Raw genomic sequence first — 27,845 nt, forward strand, 5'->3', positions numbered from 1 at the left:
GACTTGTGGACCTTTGAGGTGCTGATGAGGAAGTACAGCATGAGGTCAACATGAAATGAGTGAAGAAAGAACCTTCTAATGTGTAAAAGTGTCAGAGAGAAACGTTTGGGGACTCATTAAGCAAAGGCAGCAGAACCAAAGGGAATCCTCCGAGCCGACGGTCAGAACCTCCATGTCAGGCCTCAGTAGGTGTTGATGACAGGGAGTGGTTCTGCAGTGGATGGGGAGCTTTTCAGCCTTTGGCCATAATGAGTGGTGGTCAACAGGGACTGGTTCACAAACAGTTATATGATGAGGAAGTGGAGCTGTTCCTTCCAGAAACTGGAGCTTTCTGAGGAGGAGAAATGTTGTCAGGTTAAAGTCTGGCTGCTTGATGCTCTGACCACTCTGCTGAGGGTTCTCATTCATCTGAAGGTCCTGCTTCAAGGCTGAAACGAAGCTGGATGTCTTGGTCTGTTCAACAGAAATATCTTCTCACGTTCCAACTTCTTAAACAGCAAAGTGGTGGGAGAAATACTCCCTAAGAGCTGCTTTTCCTTGTTGGAGCTCTGGACACATTCCTGTTTGGGTCTAATGGGTTACTGACAGCCATTATCTGAGGATCAGGTTTTGCCTTAGATTACTGCTTTAAGATAGGAAAGAAATGCCTCAAGATGCTGAGCTCTACAAGGCTTTTAATGTGATCAAGGATAAAAGAAAACTTTTAGTTTTCTCTAATTATAGAAACTTCTTTTTTTTATCTCTCCCCTGGAATTTCAGCTTCTTGAACTTAAATGACACAAATGCCTCACAAATCCAACCTGCTTCAGTAAATGTTTGAATAATTACATTGGAGCACATTGGCTATTATACAGTTGAATGCAGTTTACCATTTGCCAGTACATTTAGTTTTCTTGTAAAACACCCTTCCTGTGTTTTTAGATAGAACGGTCAGACAGAAATTCCTCCTTCTGTAAATCCAACATGGGTCAGCAGAGGACCATCAATGTTTCTCAGTCATGAATCTCTGTTCTTGCCGCCTGCTGAGGCTGATATTGCTGCATACCTGCAGCCTGCTGTGGCTGCATGTTAGTGCACAGTGAGGGGTTAACTGAGGCTCTTAAAGAAAACCATAACTAAGGGTCAAACATGTGAGTTCTGCCTTGGAGAAAATGAACTGCAGCTCAGCCGACATGTAGATGGTAATAAGAGCTCACTTTGCTTACTTTTCTTCTGAAACAAGTAAAACCTGTTCGAACATTATAAAGGATCAAAGTTTAAACCTAGTAGTTCAAGCACTGTTTTTGCTAAGACCAGCAAAACAACAACAATCAGAACAACAGAGCTGCTCTCTGCTGGGCCCAGAATAAATGAGGGGATGAACAACAGAGTTTGTCTCCAGGCAGAATGAATGTGTCTGTTTGCAGGAAAAGTCTCTTTTCTCTCTCCAAGGGAACCAGCTCTGACTCACCTCGGACTCCGACATGCTGTCCTCTTTCTCCTCCCATCAGCTTCTCTTCCCACCTTTTCCATTTCCCATCTTCCACTCAACATCCGTCTCCATCTCAGTTTTCTCTCTTCATCCTCATGTTCTTCTCACCAGCAGGTCAGGATGAATCAGATACATCCTCACAGCAGCCTTCATGCATTTCCTACAAGGTTTTACTGTATGTAAAGTGTTGCTGCCATGGTTTTATTATCGTTCTTCTATTTTTACATAAATTGACAACCTGTATTAAAACCGGCCAATCAGAGCAGCTAAAAATATCCCAGTTTATGATGATGTGATTTTCTCAAAGATGTTTTGTGTTCACATTAAGCTTTACTTTTTCTGAAAAAGGAGTCGAGTTCTGAGCAGAACTAGAACCAGAAAAACCTCCAAAATGTTCAACTCCTGTATGCAGAGTTTGACTTTGGGTTTCTCCTCAAGTTTTATGGCCATAAATCTCACAATGCTGCTATATTTGACAAAAGTCTGTCCCCTCCAAAGAAAACAGTGGCACCGAGGCCTCAACCCCTTTAAATACAAGCGAACCACATTATTCCAAAGCCACAATTACAGGTTTGTGAGCATAAGAAGTCCAAGCAGTGATATGGAAATCTTCTCAGAGGTATCAGGGTTTGTTTACTGAGACTCATTTAGATCAGAGCTGATTGGTTCTCATGAAGCCAACATTATGTCTCAGTTTTAAGATGCATGTAGTTGTTTTCATTTGGGATAAATCAGCAGAATGAAAGATTCAGGAAGTTTGATCATTAAAGGAAGTTTAGACACCAACTGTGTTTCCGTTAAAAATGTGTGCATTTTTAAATGGTTTATCGAAAAATAAGTTGTTTTGTTTTTTTCCAAGATTGCTGTGTTTCTATTAAGCAAATTATTCTACAAATTGTAAAATTGTGCAATTATGTGACTGATGGAAATGCAGCTACTGCTGTTGCTGCAGATCAATATAAGAAGGTAGAAAACATTTCTGTGTCCTTTCAGCCACAAATACAGAATCAATTCAAGAACTCTCCAAGCTGAAGTTGAAGTGATGCAGTGTAACTGTGGGGCTGAGGTTCTTAGTGGATGATTTACATTAGAAATGAAAATGTGATTCATGATCCAGAGCTGCTCTCCTCAGAGCTTCTATATTATCACCATCAGTTTCCCAAGCTTCTATTTCCATCCTTGGTTTTCTTTGACTTCCCATCTTCCTCAGTTCCTCTGTAGGACGTCTGCTGGGAGATTCCTGCAGGTTCTAAATGGCCCTCTATGCTCACGTTAAGTCTGTTTCTTTTTTCTTTCAGACTATGAATTTCCAAACGGCTGTCGTGCTCCACCTTGGAGACAGCTGCTCGGTGAGATTTGTTACGTTGTTATTGAGCCATGTGACGCTGAGACCCTGTACATCACCTGCAGCTCTACTGGAGTCTATCTTAATGCGGTAAGAGTAGAAGAAGCAGCAGCAGCATCAGGCAGTAAAACAGTTGAAACGGTTTATCAGGTCAGGTAAATCAGTGTATTAAAGTTCAGTTTTTCATCAAAATCATAAAATGTAGTTCAAATTGGTCATGAAACATAATGAGTTCCATGTTCCTTAATCGAGAACAGAGTTTTAAATCTGTCAGAAACTGAAAGGGTCACCAGATTATCCCCTTTTCTGTCTCATATCATCATTATCTGATTTTTACTGAACTGGAAACAAAAATTTAATTTTAGAACTGTTTGTTTGCTTTTGTAGAAAAACAAATGCTGCGATTTTCAGTTTTTATGCATTAAATAAACAAGAAAAAAGAAATGAAATGTTTCATGTGCTGATAGGTAGAGACTGTTTTAAGCTCCAGCTGTTTGGTTTGAATCACTGCTTTATTATAATTAATGATTATATTTTGTTTCATGTTTTTGCCACAGGGGTTGGACAAAGAAGAAGACGAGAGTCTCTATGAGAAACAAGGTGATTCTTATGAAGACATAACAACTCTTCTAAAGAGGGTATCTCCACATTTTGAAGAGTACATGAGAAAACAGGTAGAGTGAAAAAGATGCTTCTAAGCCTACACACCAACACGTCTTTTCTCAAACCTGTTTGGGGGATAAATAATTCCTCTTTGTCCATGAAGAAGCTTTGATCTGCTGTTGCTCTGCTGTTCAGTGGCTGAACAGAGTGAGGAGTGAAGAATCAGTCACTGGGCTCTTCTATGCCAGCAAGCTACTGTGTGGTTGTCACCGGGTTGAAACATTTCTGATCTGCTTTCTTCCAAGTTCAGTGAAAACAGTAAAGGCTGGTTTTAGCCAATATACACACATAGCATAGAGGCAGATTTTCCTCAGTTCCAGACACTGAAATATGTGTGTTTTATTCAGTAGTTCTATTTCCTACTGGAGTAATTTGACAACATAACAGATGACCTCAATAATGGACTCCATCTGTTCTTAAACTCTATTAATCATTTAGAAATTTGATCTTGGGTTCTCTTCCTCACACTGTTGATGGAAAATGTGCCATCATCACAGGATCATCGGATGCTTGAAGTTTTCTTTCATGCTCTCCACCTGATTTCTGAGGATCAACTCTGGTTTTAAGCTGAAGGAAAAGTTTTTAGAAAAATCCTTTTATTAATGACATAATTCTCAATAAATGGAGATCGTCATAACAGATATTTAATTGGATTTCTAAAAACTGTGATGCATATAAGCGAAAAAAAAAGTGAATAGCCTGTGTCTCAAGCAACAAAACTACATTTGGTTTGATTATTACTGCTGTCACGCATCAGTGAGAATGAATGTGTATCTACAGAGATGTTGAGGATCTGAAGCATTATAAGGAGATTAAGAAGATCTTTCAGAGATTCTGTTTGTGGATCTTTTCTTTTCAGTCCTTGAACCCATCCAGTTTTTGCAGACAGTTGTTGGTTAAAACCTTCACACTTACCTATTTTTTTTTTTTCTTGTTAATTCTATGTTGCATTGTGTTTGATTTGATGTAAAGCACTTTGAAATGCCTTGCTGCTGAAATGTGCTATACAAATAAAGTTTGATTTGATTTGATTTTGAATCATCTAGAAAGGCGTCTCAGCAGAGGGAATGAAGCTGTGTTGGATCTACACAGAACATTAGAATACTATAAATGAAAACTTCACAGGCAGGTTCCCCAGACAGGATGTTGTTTTTTATTTGCTCAAGTATTGGGTTGAAAATGAGTCAAAGAGTCGACTACTTTCTGTAAGACGAACCTTAGAAAGATGACTTTAAAGGATGAACGTCTGAATGTTTGAGTGGAAAGGAGAGGATAAAGAACTGAAATGTTCCTCAAGGAACTGCTGATCTGCAAATAGTCACCTGTTGGTTCTCAGTTCATTTCCTTCAGCTGTTGACAGACCTGGAGGTGCCATCATAGATATTTGTGAGGTTAGTAGAGACTTCAGCAAACCAATGAGCAGTGCCAGAGTGAGCCACGATTAAAAAAGACATTTAGGCTTTAATGTTTTATGAGTTCTGTGTGGAGGGTGATGCCTAAAGCCTGAGGAAGATAAAAATGATGGAGAACTGCAGTAAAACTAACTGTGAAGGAGTCTGTGGTGGAACAAATCATTGTCTGGATCTGTTCCCCTTAGATCCCTTCATTGTTTTGATCCATGCAGCTCACTGTCCTGTTAGTTTAGGTTTTTATCCCTGCAGGATATTTTAAAGAAGTTGTTTGTTGATGATTCTAGTGAAATGGAACAACAAGCATGATATCTGGGAGGTATTTAGGAATCACAGTCATTCTTATGGACAGGCTCTCTTCAGGTTCTAATTGAGGAAACAAAGTTGCATCATTGCAGCTCCTCCCCTGATGGCAAAGCACAAGCTCAAACCCACAAAGCAGAAGCTCAAACCCACAAAGCAGCAGCCAGAGACACCAGCAGCTGATCTCCAAACATTTCTGCTTGTTGCTGAAGTTTAACCAGCAGTTCTGGACCAGAGGAGCCCAGAGGGGACGTTAGGACACCTACCAATAAAATAGGTTTTAGTGCTCAGAACTCTCCGACATCACTCTCACTTACAGCATTTTAAAAGCATCTGGAACAGAGTTTGATTTTATTCTAGGGAGTGTTCCCTTCAGCAAACACATGGCTTTTGTCCATTTCACATATAAGAGAATTACAGAATTTTGGTTGGCCTAATAAAGTCCTCCTGTTAGTCTGTGGTTGGGTGAATTGACTTGTATGTTTCCAGTAGCGAGTCACTTTGTGTTTAATGAGAGACGATGGCCGTGCTTGGTTCCAGCTGATGGTGAACCCAACCTGCAAACTTACACGTTCATTCCTCTTCCTGCCCTTAACAATGTGCAGCTCCTAACAGCCAATCAGAGTCTGAGCTGTTCCTGCAGGTGTCTGTGATTAAACTGTGACCTGCTCTCCATTCATACGGACACATTGGCATTTTTCTACAGGTTGTAAAGTTTGCTGTTAGAGTTTCAAATCCTCCAGAACCAGAACCAGAATCAGACCATGAAGAACAGCAACTCAGATCAGACTGAGCTGGGAGCTTTTAGTTGGATTCTGAGGAATGGGAGACGTTTGATGTTATTCAGATGATTAAAGAGGGATTTGTGCTTTGGGAATCTTTGGGAACATGTTCTTTTGTTGCAGTTCCTCAGTAAAGACCCAGTCCTGATGCAGGCCTGCAGATTGTTCACAAGGGATTTTATGGGAGTTCAGGGTTTCTCGTTTGCCTCTAATAACTGCTCTGTTGTTTTCATTTCACTCTTCTTGGACTGACATGACAACACTTTGTTAGACATTAATATCCTTTTTGTCCAACAATGAAATATAAATAAACTCTGATGTTGGTTGGGACAATATTCAGAAAACATCTTCACAAGTAACAGGAATCAAACTGATCATTTGGGTTTAATAAGTTTCATTTTCAGAGTTTTACAGACAAACTTTACAGATTTGTTCCATCAAGATTTAATTCTATTTGATAAAAGGGAATCTTTGTTCTCTATTTTTAACCTCTGTCTTTTTCTGTCACCATCAGTATTTTGTAGAACAGAAACCTCGTAAGAGTATTCACGTTGCACACCTGGATTATGAAATAGAACAAGCCCAACCCAAGACGCCTGAAGAACGAGAGTGGGAGAAAGTACAGCAAGCTCTGTACGGCAGGAGGAAACGTGAACCATGTCATAGATGGAGGAATCTTGGTGTGCTGAATATGTGTAGGTAAGTGAGAAGTGATGTAAGAAAAGTGGCTTTAAATTTGACCAGACTACCATGAAGAGAGCGAGGCAGTGATCCCTCTGTTAGTGCAGAGGAGCTTTGGAGCAGAAGGATGCTGAGCTCCCTCCACATCTGCTCAGCATGCCTGCCAGCAGTCACTCTTTATGAAGAGATGATTGGATGCTTTATGAATATCAGTGGTAATATTCCTGATGGCTCAGTGATCAGAGTGAATAAAGACTTCAGAGTGTGGAAACCCTGTCTGCCCAATTACAGACACCAAACCAAGAGAAGTTGTGAAAAATCCCAGCGATCACATCTGGTCTCTGACTGATAAATAGATCTAGAAAGAGCTGAGCTGTTGCAGCTGGAGCCTTTTATAAGTGGACACAGTGGAGGAGAAACTGGCTGAAGTTGAAAGGATCTCAGTGGCTAAAAAGTACCAGCCTTGTCTCAGATTGTTAATAAATGATGATGATAAAAAGTAGAAGCGGTCATAATGACTCCTATTTGAAATTATTGCAGTTCAGCAGAAGAAGAGGACATCACCATGAGCTTTGCAGAGAGGAAACGTTTGGGATCCAAAACCAAGTCCATGATGAAGGGTGGAATCACAGCAGCATCTTCAATTGGACTTACAGCTTCCCAGAGAAGGTAAGTGTTACAGATTATCATTTCCCTGTCTGGGTCTACAAAGGAAAGTTTTTGCTGCACAGGTGAAAATGTTCCCAGTTTACAGCATCGCAGAAGAAAGAAGCTCGTGTTTTGTTAAATGAAAGCAGCAAAGGTGCTGGAATTTGTAACTCTGACTATAACTACAGCAAATGTTTACATGGCAGCTGCAGCATAAGTTGTGATAGAAATAAATTCCCAATAAATGAACAAGAGATGGTCAGAAACACTGAAGGAAACCAAAGCTCCCTTTGTTTTGTTCCGTTCGGTTCTTAAAATACAGCAGGAGAATACAGAGCTGTTCTCACCTTTTACTTTTTCCTGATGAAATAAAACTCCTGAAGTGTTTATTCACCTTTCTAATATCAATCTGCCAGATGTAGAAGAATAGGTTCTTGGGGTTTTTTCTGTACCAAAATCACCAACATTTGCATCCTCATCGACTCTCTCAACTGACCGACAACTTATGGGAGGAGACGTATCCACTCTGTTTGCTGCCGCTGGCAATCAGGAAAGAATGAAACAGAGACTCTTTTGCGTTTTCAGTCAGAAAATATGACGGCGTCACTACTCTCTTCACTTGCTCCCTATTTTTGGACAGATTCAACACAAGATCATTCATAGGACTGCACCTCGCTTTCTAGAAGTATTATCCATGCACAACACAGGAACTTCTCTAAACTCCTCAAACAAAGTTAACGTTGGTGGGAGACCGGGCATTTTAAAGTTGATTCAAAGTTGATTTAAACCACCGTCTCTGACTGCTTTCTTTGTTGGCCACGTTCTCTGTCCGTTCAGTCAAGACTCCAGGGTCGGTCCACTCATCAGCTCCCACCACAGCAGGACACCACAGTTCTGGTTGCTTTGGAGAAGCTTCGTTGAGTGTTCATCTGCCGCATCCTGAAAACCACTCAGATGAGCTTCCTCTCTCTGATAATCTTCTCCCTGGAAATGCAATCTGGCTGTTTATTGGAACCACCTCTCATTTGAACCTGGAGCAGATTTCATTGGTCCACAGTGCCCAGTTTTCCTGATCTAACCAGCTCTGCAGTTTTAAAGAAACATCTGCAGTTGTGGTTGCATAAATGGCTCAACAAGTCTTTGCTCTCTGTATGATGACAGCTCCAGTCCTCCTGTGACATTATTCTGATGTGTTTTCCCGCTGCTTAGACCTCGTGGAAGTTCTAACTTGAAACTTAAATATGAATATAGATAATGGGTGCTCTAGTGTGGGATGGCCAGGCTGTTTATCCATTTAAACTCCCAGAATGAATCATGATGCTACAGCCCATCCCTTTGTCTGAAATGGATCCTCTCTGACTCCTGTAAATGTGGTTACCTACAGTCACAGATGTGCTGTTTGTGTTCAGGAGAAGCATAGTAGCATCCTTCTCAGAGGAGCATTTCAGCGAGAGCTCCAGTGAAAGTGACGAGGAAGAGGAGCAGACAGAGCGACGTCCTGACACCAGCACTGAACTGCAGTCTGAATACTGGCAGGTCCAGAAACTGGTGAAGTACCTCAAGGTATGAGAACATCACCCAGAACACTGTTGTTTCCTTCCACAGATAGCATTCATCCTAATGTAGTGAGTTTTTCTGGCTCAGGCAAAGCAGGCCATAGCGGACAGGAGGCAGTAAAATCAGAGCTCTGTTTCTGTCCGTCTGTCTTCCAATCAAAACTTTCATCAAACCTGTATTCCTATAAGAGCATGCCAGCTGTTTAGATCCAGACTTGTGATCTGAGTCTGTGACTGAAGGAAGTCAGAGGAAATCAATGTCAACTTCTCTTATTTAAAGCTCTGCTTTGGATGGAGATGTTTCCTGAAGTGTTTGATTGGATTCTTGTTGTTCTGACACAGACCTGTTTGGTTTGCATATCAGAGCCAAGGTTCAGGAGGCAGAACTGACAGACAGCTGTATCCTTGTTAGCCCAAACCACAGACAAGTAAATCTATGACAGATTTGACAGGACATACGGGGAATATTAATTTGGATGCAGCAGCATCCTAGACTGACTGGGAACACCTGAGGATTCCTTCCTCCTTTTTCTGATCCCTTTTCTATATGTGATCACTCAGACAGATTAAATTGGAAATAACTTTAACACTTCATTCTTCAGCAGTAAAAATAACTTCATATCTTAATACTGAAGGGCTTGATGTTCAGGAAACAATTTTGTGGTGTCCTGTTGGAACTGATTCTTTTCTGACTTCCAGAGCTTGTTGCTAAATGAGATCCTGCTCACTCCAAGAAAGAAATGTTTGGTGGAAAACTCTCCAGTCAAGAGGAATTATGTGAGGGAATTTTAGCTGAAGAAAATAGAAAATAATTGGAAGGAAATTCCATGTCTCAAAGGAATTCACTATTTCCAGCAAAGGAACAAAGAGATGTAAATGATATGAAAGAGGCAACATTCAGATAAAATCAACACATTTTAAAGTTTAACATCAGGTTTGTGCTGATGGCTTTAGTGTTTTGTGTTTTCCTGCAGCAGAAAGATCCATGCAACTCTAAACAGCATGTCCCTGCTCTCTTTCTGTCTGGAAACCCCACAGTGCAGTTATTTATGACCTTTGACCTGCAGTTGTTTTATGATATCGTCACCATCAGTGGCTGCCAGTCAGCAAGAGCCAAGTTAAATATCTGTCTTTATTTTAGGAGCAGATCTTTTCCCTCTTACACCACAGACTGCTGCTTGTTGTTTAGAAAGTCAAACACTTTCACACAGAGACACATGCATCATGATCTGTTTGATGTTTTAATGATGTTTATGTGGGAATATTTGCTCAGGGGTCTGAAGTGTTTGTTTTTCTACCTGGACGGCTGCAGACCTGTTCCTCTATGAGGCTCATGTTGATTCTCACAACATCCAGAATGCAAACTGAAGTCAGTTTCTGACAAACATGAATTCATGTGTTTGATTTACATAATTCTCACTTCCCTCTCCAGTTTCTAGTGCATCAGTGTTAAAGTATGAGCTTCGTTTCATCATCCCTGTTCTAAACAGATTTATTTTAACAGGAAGGAAGCTGTTAGATTTTAAAGAGTCAATCTAATTATTGAAGAAAGAAACTGAGTTGATAAAGCTAGAGATAATTTAGGAAGATGACTTTTAACTTGTTTAAATATCAACTGAGATTTTCATTAAACTAATGAATTTAACAGTAGCTGATTGATGCAAGCTGTGTCCTCATTAAGGTTTCCTCCCTCTGCTGGCCAGAAGCAGAACTGCTGCATTGTTCTCAGATCTTCATGCTGAAATAAAACTGATCCATAAAGCAGTCAGTAGCAGCAGGTTTTCTCACCAGAAGCTCATTTCTGACTCATTATGTTGTCCTCTAACATCGGATGGTTTTCTTTATTTTTCTAATAATTATTTATTCTCACAAGTTTAATGATGACATCATTTTCCTCTTTGATGATGACAGCATTTCTCAACTCAAAGACCTGACTAGATCTTTATTCTAGTCAGGTCTTTAACTAGAATAAAGATCTAGTCAAAGACTAGATCAAGATCTAACATTTTAGACACTGATAATTCTTAAATGATTCAGCTTTATTTTATTGGACATCCAGTAATCAATCATTCTGTCCAGTTCTACCAGCATCCAGAGTCTGGATTGTTGATGTTACTGGGAGATTGTCACTCTGAACCTGCAGTTTGAACACTGATCTGTCCTCTTCAGTTCAAACTCTGCCAGGTTTCCTCTCTGACATTAAGATCTACAAAGCTCTTTCAGCCACCTGCATTCATCTGCACCAACCCAACGCTGCAGATCAGAGCACCACACTTAACACAGATGTTCACTCCTTCTAACAACATGTCCAGGTCACATGCAGAAAAGCATTGCATAAAGGGTCAGCAGGGCCTCACTGGCTGTGCTGCTCACCTCCTTCCTGCTCCACATCTTTAGTGCTGTGATTTATTGGCCTGGAGCTGCAGCAGGTCAGACTGTGTCTGCAGAATCCCAGCTGCAGCTCCAGAGGAACCCGATTACAAGAAGACCTTCATTCAGCCACGTGGAGGCTTCTGCTGTTAGAAGCTCAGGCAGAGAAACCTGCAGGGAGAGAAGCAGCAACATGTGGAAGGAATCTTCATGAAGCTCATCAAGTTCATGATAGAAACCTTTGGTGATGCTTTTATCCTTCAGACTAGCTCTACTCTTTTAACTACAAAGTTTCATCAAACAAGAAGATGAAACTTTTCTATAAACTGATCCATAACAGCTAGAAGAACTTGTTAACAATCACTAATTTATGCACCTGATTCCACTGTGGTGCTGAACTCTTAAGAATTAACGGAGTAATCTACATCCAAACATATTATTATATTATATATTAACATATTATATTATACATTATTTATTCTTTGACTTGGTCTCAGGTTGTTCACACCGACGCTTGATAATCAGATCTCTAAAGACCACTCTTATGACATTTTCATAGATATGACATCCATCCATTATCCAACATGCTTGTGGGGTTGTGTCTATCATACACACACACACACCCATACCTAAGGAGAATTTAGAGAGTTTAATCCTCCTGACAGTTTTTGTGGTACCTGGAGAGAACCCTGACATGCTCAGGGAGAACATGCTATCCCAACTGTGCCACTGTGCAGCCTATATACTGACATCTTCTGCTTTTTTAAGGCATAATTTAACACCTCTAGAGACTTTATCCTGAATACTTTTACTCTCTCAGTGGGTAAACTCCTTCAGAGCCTCGGTACCAACTCATGCTAATGCTGTTTCCTTTGCCCGTGTGCATTTCCTCAAAGATTATTACAGAATGACCTCCAAAAAGATTCTTTCAGATTTTTATATTCATTAAACCTTCAGTAGATCTTCTATAGCCACCATGTTGTGATGCCATGGCTACAGAGGTTATTACTGTTGAAATTATTTTGATCTTCTTTCAATGGAAATTAAGCAACATGTGGAAACAAGTTTATAGTTAATAAAAACTAATCTGATCGTTAGAGCTCAATAAACAAAGATTGTTAAATAAGTCTCAGTTAACACTTGAGGACAAAGAAAGCATTGTTTTTAAACAGTTTACATTGATTTGAATAATTTCTTCTAAGGTTGAATAGTAGTTGGATGTTTTCGTCTTGGAGCATCTGCTCTGATCCTGCTGAAGGAAAGTCAGAAATCCTTCGTCATAAGAGACTTCAGATGGTGTCGATGTTTTAAAGAATGTCGACAATCCCTCCAGACCAAAGCGTCTGAAAATAAAAACATATGATCTGTTTTCTGATTTCCCAGCTATCGCTCCTGAACATCACATTTTTTCTTGTTTTTACAAGGTATGAAGCTGGCCTAGCAAATCCTTTGAAGAGTTAGAATGGAGGAGGCAAAGGAAGCAGTAGATCCTCTGCTGTTAATGGGCAAATGGTTCACATTTAGGTTTTAGCTTCATGATATGGAGAACACATGTTCCTGTTGTCTTGCAGAGTCAGAGAACTGCTCTGTGAAGAAGATCTGATCACACAACTGAGATTGTGGAGATAGGACTCCACTGATGAGCCTGTTTGAAAATTGTTGATGTTTACATCCATCCATTTTCTCTCCCCAGCCACTTGGCCCAGCTTCTCCAAAGAAATCCCAAGATATTCCCAGGCCAGTCGAGAAACAAAGCCCCTCCAGTATATCATGGACATAAACACCTGATCTCTGTGCTACTGAATACATCCAGACTGCAGATCTCTCTCAGATCTCTTTGTGCAGAGTGACTGCAGAAGACAAACTGACCCGGGATCTGGTCCGCAGCCACCACGGCCTGCAGCCTCCGGTGTCACTGCTCTCTAAAGCAGAGAACAAGCAGCTCCTGGCTGCTGCCACCGGGGCCATTTGGAAGTGTTCAATCAGCATGGAGAACGTAGCTATGTATGTACACAACTTTACTATTTATTGTCCCACCTGGAGTCATGGAGATGCATGTTAAAACTCCATGTTAGACATGCAGAACACATGTTCTCTGCCTTTCTTTTGTGATTGCTTTGAATGACTTCAACAAATCTCTGCCTGCTCACGTCAACAGTGTTTGATACAGTTCTGTGTGAAAGAGGTTTAATAAGAATTAGACATTTTATCCCCAAATTCCAATAACCTTTGGAGCCTGTGCTTGCTGAGCTGATGTGTTTCTCAGTGTGTAAAGAATTAACACAATGGATCCAGAACAGGAGGTTTAGCCTGCTGCAGTTTAATGTGGCATCAGTTCATATGTGAGTTTTATATGCAGCCGTTGCTTAGGAACAACTCACTGTGTCATTGTTTCCACTCTCCTCTGTCAGATCCTTTCTCGGTTTATGCAGTTAAAGAGATTATTGGTGTAAAATGTTCAGGCTTTGTTCAGATTCTATCAGCTCTGATCTTTGATGTGTTTACTTTTAGATTTCAGTCTTTCCTCTGTTAACAATGGATCAGGCAGATGTGCAAACTTTACAAGCCTCAGTCATGTCATTTAAGGCCCGTTAGAACTCCACCAGTCAGGATCACAGTGAAATCAGCCTGGGGACATTTTTAATGTTAGAGAGCTGATGGGACCTTTAATCATTAGTCATGTAAGGCTAGATTTATTGAAGTGTCATTTAGGATGGTTGGAATGGTTCCTGACTTGGACTTTAGTGTCAGATGAGTTTTAAGTTAGTAATTTTCCCTCTAAAATAAATCAAACTCTCTGACTGAGTCCTGGCAGCTCTGAACATCCCCACTACTGAGACCTTGACAAACTGACTGATTCATATTTCTTTTCTTCTTCAGGGTGACTCTGAGAGTGTAATGATGAACCCACATGCAGTGATTTAATGCAACAGAAACACATTCATCAATCTGCAACTTCTTTTGTCGTTACATTTTATGATAACAAATATAAATCTGAAGGCTTCAGCTGAGGTGAAACGGTGTAAAAACATTTTTCTTAATCTAAGATAATGTTTGGCTCAAAACTGCTGTGAAGCTCTAAAAGTAAGAAGAAAAGTTCTCAGCAGCTCTCAGAGGGATCTGTCATCACTTCCTGGATCAGAACTGACCCAACTTGATGATGATGATGATGATGATGATGAAGAAGAAGAAGAAGAAGAAGCAGCTTCTTGTTATAAAAAGTGACAGCTTAATACACTCGGTGCCAGAACACACACACTCCTCCAAACATAATCCTGTCACACTGTTGCTAGGTAAAATAGTTACCTTATTACTAATCATAACTCTAATATGAATGATTATTATGATGCATTAATCAATCGTCGTCACATTTAGTAACAACTCAGTTAGAAATGATAACAACACTTTGCTTTCCCTTGTACTGAATTGAACCAAACACTGAAGGCTGGTGCAGCGTTTTAACAACCTTTCAGAATAAAAGCGCTCTCATCTTGTAGAGTTTCTGACTGTTTGCTAACATAGCCAACGTTTTGAGAGGAAACCAGCATGATGTTGTGCAGATGTGTTAATGTTCACTGACACGTCAGTGAACTTGTTTTGGTTCTCTCAGGATTATTGAGTCTCTGATCAGAATCAGAGTGAAGCAGTTAAAGCATTACTGTCAGGAAGAAAGAGCCTGCTAATCAAACAAGGTTTTAAGGCCCCGCCCTCTTTTCAGAATCTGTCACAGGCTGACAAGTGAAAAGAAAATCCTGTTAGAAGATTTTAACTGCTGTAATAACGGAGATTTTCTGTCTTTGATTAAGATAAATTCATCTTCCTGCAGACAGGATTCAGTCTTACTTTAGTGACTGATTTATTTGGTCTAGACAGGATGGAGGTCTTGTGGATTTGAGACAAGTAGCAGCAAATGTTAAATCTTTACTGATTTAGTGAAGGAATGAAATGAGAAATGATTGATGTCCTGAAACATAAATGTGTAAAAAGCTCATTGTCACAGTTTGTACTTTTTAAAGGCCTCCCACTGAACCAAGGACAAGGAGCTGAATAAAATCTGAGGACAGAAACAGTGAAACATTTAGTTCAGATTTTTAGCTGTGTCCAGATGTGGCCTCTTGGGTCTGTGGACAGAGGTGTTATAGCCACACAGAAATACTGTAAAGGGCTTTAACAAAAGGCTGAAGCAATAAGTTTGCAGTGGAAAGTGGAGACTGCCAAGTCTTGGAGTGTGTTTGCCAGAGCAGCAACGGTTGGGTCAAGATTGTGAAGTTTCCTTCCAGATTCTGGCTTCCTTCCATCTTAGTTCTGCTGCAGGCCGACCATGAGCAGAACATAATCTCCTCTTTAAATGATTCTTCTCTTCATCCGACTGCAGCTCAGCGTTCCCCCATGTTAGTCTGTGCCCTGATAGATTCATCTGTTTATTATATTCCTCATTGATTTAATGATTCAGGTTTCTGTGGTTGTTGCTGGAGATTTTAGGATTCCTGAAACGTCTTAATATCACTTGGACCTTCTCTGAAGCTCATAGTCATCACAGTAGAAAATGAATTCTCTATAATGATGAATTGGTGAAGAAAAGACTGAAGATGAAAACGTGTTGCTCACACAGAAGCTCCTCTGTGGTTCCTGTCTGCTCTAACATGCTTTATGAGCCTCCAGCCATGTAGAGGCCTGTGTTTTCAGTTGGAGCTGCTTCAGGCAGCTTTGTGTCAAGTTACTCCTGCCAGAAAACAATTACCTCAGCTGGACCTGACAGAAATAGACACGACACAGTGTTGATTTATCAAAACAAGATCATTGTAGAGAAGTGAGCTGCAGATGATACCTCAGATAATGAGGAAGACCATTGTTGTTCATGATGCTGAACTGGACTAAAGTCCATTAGCAATGTTTTCACTGTGAAGAAGAGGCTGTGGTTCATTGGACCCTGTCCAGAACCAAATGACCTTAGCCGTCTACAATAGCTTACAGGCTATGATGCCAGCAACCGTAACTGGGAATAAAAACAGCCAGAGAAATTAACTGTGCACCAGAGGGTTGCTGAGGTTTTAGTGGAACCACAGTATATCCCTTCTGAATGTTGACTATAGTTTACTACTCTATAGCTAAGACAAACAAGGCAAAATCTCACAGTTGAAGACGGAGGAAAAGTTTCCAAGGTTTGGTGCTGCAAAGCGAAGACGAGGACGGCTGTGAGGAGCCGTGGGAAAATAGTTTGTCCTGCTGAGTTACAGCAAGATGCTGATGTTACTGAAGGGAAAACAATCTTTACCTTTGACCCAATCATCTGATGATCATGTAGCTCTGTACAGAGGAGGTTCAGGAGACACACTGTTAGTCTGACTGTCAAATCACTGGATCATTAGAATCTTTAATAAATTTGGCCTCTGGGTTGAAAACTAAACTAGTTTCAGTTTTGTTTCACAGTTTTGTCTTCTCTCTCTAGAGCAACAAGATCTGTTGAATTGACTTTTAGTCCATGTTAGTTGTCCAGTTTCTGTAATAAATGAATCAAATCACCTTAATTATATTGTAATGCAATCATCTCTTCTTGATGTTGTTCCCTCAAAGCTTCCAGGAGTACAAAGCTCTGCAGGCCCTGATTGGTCTGCTGACTGATCAGCCTGAACAGGTCCTGATCAATGTAGTGGGAGCTCTGGGACAATTTGCTCAGATACAAGCTAACAAGTCCGCCATCTGCAACGGTGGGGGCATAAGGGCTCTCATTAACCTGCTCAATGGAACAAACCAGGTATACAACATTGGTTCTTCCTGCAGTTCTTGTTCAAACTAACTCCTTTATTGATCCAACATCTGCTCTGTGTCATTTAACCAGGCTCTGCTTGTAAATGTAGCAAAGACTGTGGGAGCTTGTGCCACAGAAAGGGACAACGTGGCGTAAGTTTATTTCTTCCTTTTCAATGTTTCTTGCTCTGCTTATATTTACAGTAGGTCCATGAGGCGCCTGTTAAAATGTGATTAGTGGCTTATTTCCCATAATCAGTGAATCAGCCCAAACTCACTCCTGGCTGTTTATTGATGTCATGTGTTTTTACAAGGAAATGAGACCAATTGTAGGATGTAAACACAGCCTCATTAACCTGTCCTGGGCTGCTGCTCAGAAAGATTCCTGTAGTTTTCATTGGGAGCTGTGCAGGTAGGCGTCTCTTTCATCCTTAGCCCAATGACCGATTTTAAAAGCTTTGTTTATTGTAGCTGCTGTGTTAAATATGGTTGTGGTTTCATTCTCAGTGTTTTACAATAGCCATGCGGTTTGCTGAGCTGCTCAGACTAACGTGCCTAAAGCCCTGCCCCGTCCAAAACTCCACGGCTGGAAAACCCAGAGAAGCAGAGTCTAGAGCGGTGGCTTTCTCTCTGCATTTAACCTCAAGCATCATGGAGCTTCCATCTGCACTTCATTGCTTTTATAAACCTGTTCCAGACTATAAGAGCCGCCTTAATTATCACTGGGCAGAAATATCACTGAACCTGTGAGTTTATGGTGTTAGTTAGCTGCTTCTGCTGTGGTACGACTCTGTTACACTGGGAAACAAACAAACAAACCCTGGGCTGGATGAAAATGAAGCCCGTCTAAATAAAGCTGCTGACTGTGGTAAACTTGACACAACCAGAGACATCTGATACATCAGATCATCTTGTTCTCTCTCACTCTACATTTTTACAGCAGGTCTTCCAGTCTGTCAGCCTCCATCTGTTAACAGAGCTCTTATTCAAACAACCTTTGTCTGGATCTTTGGCCCGATGACTTGTTTCCATGCATGTTGAGTCATTTGCAGAGCAATTAGCATAACTCACAGTAGATATTTATTCCAAACCAGAACTGACAGAAATGTTTGTCAGATTATCAGTTTTAGATGATTTATTGCTGATGATGTGTGCTAAAACCCAACCAGCTGCAACATGTTTGTCCCTGCTGGACATCATTTTACCAACAAGGTTTCTGTTCTCAGATCAGACCTTCTGCTGGTCACCACAGTTCTTCTCTCATCATGATCCTGAATCAGGTCATCCAGAGCTCATGAGAGCTTCATGATCACTTCCTGATTTTCCATCAGATCCTCCTGTTTGTTTTCATTCTCCACCAGTAGGCAGTGTGTGGTTAATGACATCACACTTCCTCCAATAAGTCCAGTGGAAGAACAAGAGTGAAGACGGATTTTTAATGCCTTCAAGGTCTGTGGTCTCCCCTCCAATCCATCACTGTCAGCTGCAGCTTCATTGTAATCTGTTTCCTAGCTGCACTATGGGAAGATGGAGCCGTTTTGTAGGATGATATGAAGCTTCACTTTAGTTTTTGGTCCTGGACTGAAGAAGCCTTGCAGACTGGAGTCTGATGTTCTGATCCCTCTGGACTGATTTCTGTGCAGAAGGAAGACAGATGGAGCAGAGGACGTCCCTGATGAGCGTCCGCTCATTGGAGTCATGAAGACACTGTGATTAGGGAGTGTTTAGGTCATTATGACAGCGTCAGTGTGGCTTTGTTAGTTGAAGCACACATGGGGAACATGTTCCATGTTTTTATAGCAGACAATGGAGGGTCTGTGGTGTAAATCCTTGACCTCTCAGAGGCAACTCCAGTTTGAAACCAGTCATGTAAATGAGATGAAATCAAACTGCTGCTTCAGAAAACTTCACTCAGACTTTCTGAAATATGGAGCCACCTGTCTCTGGTTCTGTTTGTCTTGGGAAGGAGTCAAACAGAACTCCTTCCCAAGTCAGGAAAGGAGTTTCCCATGTTTGCCAAAACATAAAGTCAAAGTTTGTCTCGGCATCTGTTTATAAATCCATGTAGGAAGAACTAGATCCAGATGTGTGCTGGTTGACCTCTGACCTGAGCTTTTCGGAGATTTCTATGGAGAATGAGTTGAGAGTGGGTGGGCCACAGACCCTGCAAAAGATCTAAGTGTGGATAAAAAGTGCTGAAATGAATTTCTGCTTCCATGCTGTTTAGTTATAGTCATTGTTAAATCTGCTTCTGGTCGACTGATGGAGCCAAATCTTCACTTTGATTTGATTCTACAATGAATCGATTCTCTGTGTTTCCCTCAGAGTCATTGACCAGCTTGACGGAGTCCGCTTGGTGTGGTCACTGCTAAAGAATCCCAATGCAGAAGTTCAGGCTAGTGCTGCATGGGCCATTTGTCCGTGCATCGAGAATGCAAAGGTAAAGAAAAGATTTTCACATTAAATTGTCTCAGTCAGAAGGCAGAAGCTTGTTTCTGTCACCCAGCTTGTCTCTCAAGCTGCTGCTTCTGCTGGGAGGTCAGCAGAGGCAGAGCTGTGTCAGCAGAGGCTTACATGAACCCTGAGCTAATATGAAGCAGAGGAGCTTCCTTGGCCCACTGGGATTGATGAAGTGAGGAAAAGACTGAGAGAAAGAATGTAATATCCTGTGAGTCTGATTTCCTTCCTGAAAATCTTCCCTCAACATGCTGAGAGATGGTGGACCATGCAGCTTCTGTGAAGCCACTTCTCCAATAAAAACATTATGAAACTGCAACAACTACATTACCATAAATACTGTTTATATCATTTTAGCTGCTACTATATTTACTTCAACATTAAGAGCTTTTGTTGGTTGATTTTCTGTCACGAAAACAGAAGATTTAGACATCACTATAACTGACATTAACGCTGCATGTTATAATTTATCTGTGTCTACAATATAACCTCCAGACCATCTGCTAGAACATAATTTGTCAGACATTAGCTCAGTTTATATGGAGCTTTTTTGTTACATCAGAAGTGAAATCATGAAAAATTTTAAGACATTCAATCAGAACAGACCGATCCGACCCCGCTCAGTCACTATCAATAATCATAAACACATTAGCAGGATTATGGTTTTACCCTTCTCTTCTCAACAACAGGTGTTATTTGGACAACTGCATTCCAGTTTTGAAGAAGCTTCATAAGTTTTCAGTTTCTTGGTGTTTTTATGGGACGGGGCAGTGACGAGCTGAACCCGATCCAACTGCTTTACTGCCGTCTTTGTTTGGACGAAAACCCAAAATGTTTGAGTTGGCAGATCGGTTGTAAATTTATGACAGAACAGTGGTATAAATGCAGTGATGTTGCTGCTCTGCAGACACAGATATCTACAGGAGCTTCACTGTCTGTAGGTTATTAACTGGAACTGATTTTATTCAGTAAAATGAGCCAAACTGCAGAGCAGCAGGTCCTTCCAATCAAGTAAACAGACCCCTCTCAGTTCCACCTGATGAGGTGTGTCATTAATCTGCCTGGTTGTAGAAGCTCATTTAGATGCTTGGTTGATTTTTCCTTTGCATGTGAGCAGTGTAAGTCCTAGAAGTCTGATTGGTCCAGAGAAGAGCCTCAGAGCGTTCTTCATATCAAACACAACAGATAATGTGTTTTCTATTTCATTTCATCCTGAGGGGGAGGTTAGCAACAAATGTCTTTCCAATTGCAGCCTCTTAATGCAGCAGCCTTAAGAACTGGGGGCCAGTCTGGGGCAGGAAAGGGATTCTGGGTAGTCTGTGGCAGCTGGTGGCTTGAGAGAGCTTCCTCTGTCACAGGGACTCCCAGCCAGCCATCATCAGTATTCCTGAGGAAAAGCTTCCTGTGTGTCGGGGGCCTGGCAGCTCCCTCACTGGCCTGCACTGTGCACACGCCTCATCCTCTGGCATGGAATCACAGGGTCCATACACTGCACTGACTCCTGATCCCAGCTCTGAGCTCCCTGGTGGAGGGGAGAACACTAAAGTACATCCAGTTCTTGATTTAACCAGAAAAATTAAGAAAATCAGTAGTTTTTTGTGGTCGGCAGCACAGAACCATGTATCAGCTCCTGACATGTGGATGATGTTGAAACAGACTGAACTGCAGCAGACTTGGTGATTTTCATCCAGTTGCCCATAATTATTGCATTGAAAGAAATTTCAGCTGCATTTTCAAAGTCCCGAATATTACACACTGAGTCACATTCATGTTTTATTCTGTGGCGACGATACGGTACATTGGGTTTTTAAATAGTGGCCGGATGCTGATACCACAGAGTAATAGAGCCATAATAGGGAAAAATAAAACAATAATACAAAACAGTCACTTTGAAAATAGTCACAATATTAAAGTACATCTGCACTTTAAAGGCATGTTGAAGTCTTTGTATTGTAACAAGTCTGAAATTTATATTTTGTGCCAAAAATGGCCCATATTTCAAAATAAAAAGTTTTAGTAGCTCCTTTACCTTACCTGCTTACTGCTCCACTTGAAAATAGCGCCCCTAGTGGCAACCATTAATAACGTAGACAGAGGAGAAGGTTCTGGTCGGTGCAGCTAAAAACATTGAATAAGACCTTTAGGAGGTGACCTTAAGGTCAAGCATTACATTGGCTGTATGCCTAAGATTGAAGGCTCACATGTGAACTGGAAGTTAGGACTATTAACAACATAGTAACCAGAGATCACTTTAAATCATAGAAAAGAAAATATTGGAATGGAAAACATGTACACAGACCTGGAAATGCTAACTGCAGTGCTAACAAAGAGAATTTTGCACCTATATCTTTACATTTACAGATCTTTAAATCTTTTCATGGAAATATATCTACCAAGAGAAAATAGATAAATAATAAGCATGGATACAATTAGGCTAAAAAATATTGGAACATTTAATAACTCCATCCACCGACCCTCTTCCGGGTCAAAGCTGGGACTCTGGCTTCGTTGTCGTCTTTGCTTTTTCTGTTGTTTTTTTCCCTTGCCATGTCCAGAGGAAATGCAATCTGAACAGCCGCACATAAACATGTTTTAACTACACCTGAGCGAACAAAACCTCTTTGAGTTCAGCTATCAGACTGCAGTTGTTGTGGTCCATTCTCCTCCAGTTACGTCACGTAACCCGCATGTTTTTTTCTAGGGAAGCGTTTTGGTTGATTTAACACTTTAAAACATTTGCTAGCTAATTAGAGACCAAATACACCAACTAGGTTTCAACCATTTAAAAATAACCTTAAACACTTTAAGAGAACAAAGTTGTAATACTATGAATAAAGTTGTAATACTACGACTTTATTCATAGTATTAATAGGTCAACAAACCAAACAAACTGCAGGATAGGGTTGGACTGATTCCAGTTCTTCATCCAGACTTATTGAATGTGGTCAACTTAACCTGCCCACCTCTCCTTTTCCACATCACTGTCCCTCCTTTGCATCATCTTCTGTGTTGACCTTCACTGAGCAGCAGCTAATGTGTGTCTCTGTGACTGCAGGACGCCGGGGAAATGGTTCTCTTTCTGATCGGTGGACTGAAGCTGATCATTCACTTACTGAAGTCACCAAGCAACGAGGTGCTGATTTAGCATTTGCGTCATCGCCAAACTAGCCAAAGACAAGGAAATCCTGGGCGTCCTCTCTGATCGTGGGGTTGTCCCCCTGCTGGCCAAGCTGAGTAACACAGTAAGAACATGTCGCTACTGACAACAAAGCGGCTTTTACTGTCTGAATACTGGGATTCTGTCTGGTTTACAGTCAGGTTGAAGTTTAGTTGGTGTTTTTCTTCAAATATCAGCTGATCCAGAGGATGTTGTTGGTCAAGAATTTCTTCCTGTTCTCCTCTCTGCAGAGTGATGTCAGACTTCGCTGCCACCTGGCCGAGGCCATCGGCCACTGCTGCATGTGGGGCTCCAATAGGGCATGCTTTGGTGAACATGGAGCCGTTGGCCCTCTGGTTCAGTACCTGGAGTCGAACGACAATTTGCTCCTCCTTAACACAACCATGGCCCTGTACCAACTGTCCAAAGAGCCCAACAACATCATCACCATGCATGAGGAAGGAGTTGTCGAGGTCAGTTGGACTTCCTCTTTGACTGAATACTTGAGTCTTCATTAAGTCCTAATTTGTTGCTCATTTCCAGTCTCAAGTCTGTTTCACAGCTTTGAGGCTAATTTTAACATAGCTGCATTGAGGAAAATGTGCTTTGGTCTCCTGCCGCCCTTGTTTCAGTGATGTGTGAAAAACACAGAGTAATAAACTTTGAGAGGCTGAGACTATTTTCAGAGCCTTTGACCGATGGAGCAGAAACAGTCGGTGAAAACAAGTCTCCACTTTCCAGCCATCATGGGAATTGAGAAAAGCAAACAGTTCAGTGTGTGCAAAGTGCCAACCCTACACTGGACCATAGATGCCATTGCAGCACAAGCCAAAGGACTGTAGCTGGGGGCAACTGTTGCTAAGGGCTGTTGCTTTACCTCAGGGCAGAATGCAGCAGCAATATGTTTCAGACCAAGGACTGATGGAGAAACGACGGTTCTGTTTATTTTCCTCACAGTTGGTTACATCCAGCAGACATTTCATTGGAGCCATCATGTCTTCCAACAAGGAGCTAGTTCTGTATTTTCCTGCTCAACTCCTCACACTCTAATTGTGTCTCACAGTAAAATAGATTGAATGTTAAGACGATGCTGTGACTGAAGACTTTTTTGAAGGATGAAATGTTCATGTTTCAGCATGTTGGTAAAACCTTGCTGTCTGATCCTTTCATTAAATGAGGTTTTACAGAAAAATTTCCACATAAAAATTCATCTGTGACCACAAGTGTGTGAAACGGTCTCCCAGTACCAACTGGACTCTAAACTCAGAACTGGTTCTGCAGCTGAAGCCAGATGTTCCCATGTTCATTGAACTGGTTTTTTGGACTTTAAAGGGTTTAATCACCAAAGACCCTGTAGCTGCAGCAGCTCAGCCGTTTATCTGAATGTCAGACATGGAAACATAAAACAGATCACCTCATTGGTCAGATTGAACTTCATCTCAGCTCCTCTGAACAGGGATGCTGATACTAACCTGTCTGAGTCCAGAGGAAACTCACTGTGTGGGAGTTTGTCCATCTCCACAGCTGAGTGTGTTGCTCTAACTCTGGACTTTATGATTTAGTGAGATCATATTTTTTTTCTTCTCCTGTTGGATGAATAATGAAAACAACCAGAAATGATGGAGCTGCTTCTCACAGGGGAAATGCACTCCAACCAAAACTCCTGAAGGAGTAACTAGCCTCTCGGTGTGATCTAATGTCCACTCTCAGGATCTCCCACTTTCCTCTGGATGAGCCTCGTTTTGTGTTGTGTATCAAATCAAGCTGCCTTCCTCCTGGCCTGCATGTTGCCTCCAAAGTTCTGGGAATTGCTTGTTGAAGCCATACATCCATTCAGACAGATTCAGACAGCTGCTTGTGTTAAACAGCCTCTTTTATAAGAAAAGCTTTGTGAAGGAAATTGCTGAAAATTACTAAATGCAAACCATAATTATTGTTCATTTGCAGCTGAATGTTTTCCAGAATGCAGCTTTTGCCAGGTCCTGGTGTGTATTTTAGGATTTTACTAATCTAAATGAGAAAAACGTTTGCTCTTTAGTTGCACTGAGTTCCCCCCTCACCCTGACACGATGTGTTTTCATCTGATTCTTCTCTCATGTTTTGTTCTTGTGGAGATTTGATTAAATGAGCCTAAAGAGGAACCAGGAGTACCTGGAGATTCATCCTCATGGGTTTTCTTTTAGTTTGTAGAAAAGCTATTTCCATCTTGTGGCTGTGCTGAGCAGAGGATACAGGAGCTGTAACTACAGCTTTACTAGGACCACCATAATTTAAATCAAAGCAGAGGAACGTCTCAGAGCCTTTGACTGAAGTTTCTGTCCCTCTTGTTGTTCAGCTCTAACAGACTCTGGGTTCAACCTGAAACTTTCCCTCCTTTTCCTCTTTGGAGACCCAGAAAAAGCAGCTCAGCATCTGTGGCTGACTGGAGGCTGCAGGGAATGTTGTTTACCTGAACTTCTGCACCAAGTTCCCCTCGACCCGACTGAACACAGCCGTCTGTCTGTCCTGTTTGCCTCCACAGTTGAGTGTAAAACTTGGGAAACCTGGGAAAAGGAAACATCTTCAGAACTCCTTCTGCAGTTTTCAAACGCTAAGCAAGTTTTGATGTTCCTTCAGTCAGGGAATGTCTAATAAGTGCTGGATTATATTCCCAGAGCTCCCAGCTGGGAGGGAGAGATGGAGCTGGAAGAAAGGCTGCAAAGAGAGACGTGCTTATCTTAGCCTAGCTTTGCTCTTCAGGAGACCTCATTTGGCCCCGTCTGAATAACACGCCACCAGGCTGGTAAATAAAGCAACCCTGGCACTTCTCAGGCATCCTGTTTTTCAATAAAGAGCCTTGTTTAGGGAGCTGCATGTTTTCTGGAGCTGCTGGAGGGAAATGTGCTGCTGGAGCTTTGATGAATGGGATGATAATCCTGCTAAATGTGTCATAAATTATTCTCATCTGGAGTTTACAAAGGGACCCTGTTTGGTCTTGTCTATTGTCTGGAGTTGCTCTTGAGGAACAGGGATGTGACAGTAGCTGCATTTCCTCTGACCACATAATTGGACAATTTGACATTTTGAAAATAATTTTACTTAAATTTTGAAAACATTTGCTAAAAGGTTTTACTATTAAAAGGAAGTGATCGTTTCTGATCACATAAAATCAGATGGATTTTATTGAACCGTATTTGAATCATTTTTCACATCATGAGTCACATAATGTTTAGTCTTTCTGGAATAAACCACAAAAAAACAAGAAGTAGTTGGGAGTATCATGATTTGCCAAAAAAAATAAAAAAATAAAATAAATTAATAAAATCATGACTAATCATGTTTTCTTTATTGTGCTAACACATTGTTACCCAAAGATTTTCCCATATGTATTACAATAAAATCCCCCCCAAAAAAGACAAATAAAAATCAACTGGACACACACATCGTTCAACCAGACATAAACTTAAACACATATTTTGTTTTCAATCTCCACTGAAGTTTATTTCACACTTCATGTTGCAACAAAACAAACTACAAACAATCTTTACAGTGAAACACTTTTGTGTAACTGTTTTTTTGTTGTTGCTTTTTTCATTCATCCCCGGCAATGGCACTGCGCCCCCTCTAGGGGACCAGCCCCACACTTTGGGAATCACTGTGTTAACAATTAATGTGTATTTTTTGATTGCATTTTTTATTTAGTGGAAACAACACAATTGCAAAATTCTGTTGTTTCAACATTGGGGAAATATAGACAAAGTTTTGTTGACATTTTTAAAGGAAACATAGCTAGTGTTGACTGAAACCAGGAGAAATGTTGAACCTTGCTGATTTTCCCAGAATCTTGTTTCCTTCCCTGAAGATCAAATCTTCGATGTCTGGAGCCTAAAAGAGCCTCAGACGTCTCAGCTGGGTTTTTATCCGGGACTTGTTGTGTTTAGGAGGAAGTCCTCAGTGCTCACCTCAGGGTTGTAATGTTTGACTATCCAGAATAATCAAACATGCAGCTTGGGGAACCTCAACGGAACGTCGTTGTTATTCGACCACACTGACCAGATTTACCATGTTTATGCTCAGTTATACTTTGATTTTGGTTCCACTTCTGCTGGCTGCAGACTTGATGCAGGAACTTCAGAGAAGAAAGAAAGGAAACACCTGCTGCTCAGTGGTGTTTCATTTAGTCTGGGTTTTTCTGCTTCCTCCACATCATTAGCAGCTCATTGAAAAGTTTTATTTCATTAAAAATAAACTTCTAAAGTTGGTGATTTCTGTAAAGCCCAAAGCTTCTGTTCCGCAATGAAATCTAACCAGATCCATTACACAATCCTCTAACAGTGGATAGAACTCGACCTTTGGAGCAGCAGAAAACCTGTCGACTTCTGTGGTTCACACTCAAGGTTTTAACATCCAGCTGCTCTGCACCACTTTCATCTGGACAGAACTGCAGAGGTGTGTGTGCAGGCAGCTGAAAGCCCTCTGCATTGGAGAGTGGATGTTCTGCCGTTTCTGTTCAGTGGCAGCAGTGAAAAGATGACACTAAATGTTCTCAGACACATTTGCGTTTGGTCGATTTCAAAGTTTGTCCACAGTGTTTTTCCTTCCAGTAACTTCTGTCCTTTCCACTCCCACAGCCTCTGATCCTGCTCATAGCTTCTGGTACCGACGAGATCCAGGAGTTTGCTGCTGGATGTGTGCGCAACATCCGTCTGCTGGTGTTTGCCAATCAGAGGGCTGTTTATTGAAATCCACCAGAGACTGTAGGAAAGGTATGAGGGTGGTGAGCAGAACCTGATGAGTCCAGAAAGCCCAAATGTCTGGAATCAACAACATTTGGGAAATGATACAGATAAAAAAGTGAATAAAGTTAATGACTTCCTGAAAGAATTCTTTGGAATCTTGTTGAGTTCATCTGAGCAAAATCAACATTACTGACCTTATCAAGTGTCCCTTAGAAAGCTAACTGTCTGTTTTGAAGGGGAAATATTATGTAAAGTTGACATTCTGAGTTCATGTTATTTCCTTATCAAAGTGTTGCCTTGATTCTTTCATGCATATTTAAAAAATCTGTTAATCTCCCGTGGCAACCAATCAGCTGTGCGGATCATCTGGCTGGACCTAGCCCCGCCTTCGAGGTGCAGCTCCGCCTCAGAGCTGCAACTTCATAACTTCCTAGTTTCTGCCTAACAGCAGCCTTCCTCTGTGAGTTTCCTTCAGCTCCTTCAGACTAGCCAGCAGCAATTAGCAAGCACCTGATGGAACTGAATATCCACTGAATT

General features: G+C 41.2%; 1 pseudogene; it reads left to right on the plus strand.

The window, feature by feature from the left end:
- LOC122824679 overlaps positions 1–27,453 on the plus strand; it is a 37,985-nt pseudogene extending 10,532 nt beyond the window's left edge.
- The last annotated feature ends 392 nt before the right edge of the window (positions 27,454–27,845 follow it).

This window comes from Gambusia affinis, linkage group LG21, assembly GCF_019740435.1.
Source record: "Gambusia affinis linkage group LG21, SWU_Gaff_1.0, whole genome shotgun sequence".
Taxonomy (NCBI): Eukaryota; Metazoa; Chordata; class Actinopteri; order Cyprinodontiformes; family Poeciliidae; genus Gambusia; species Gambusia affinis.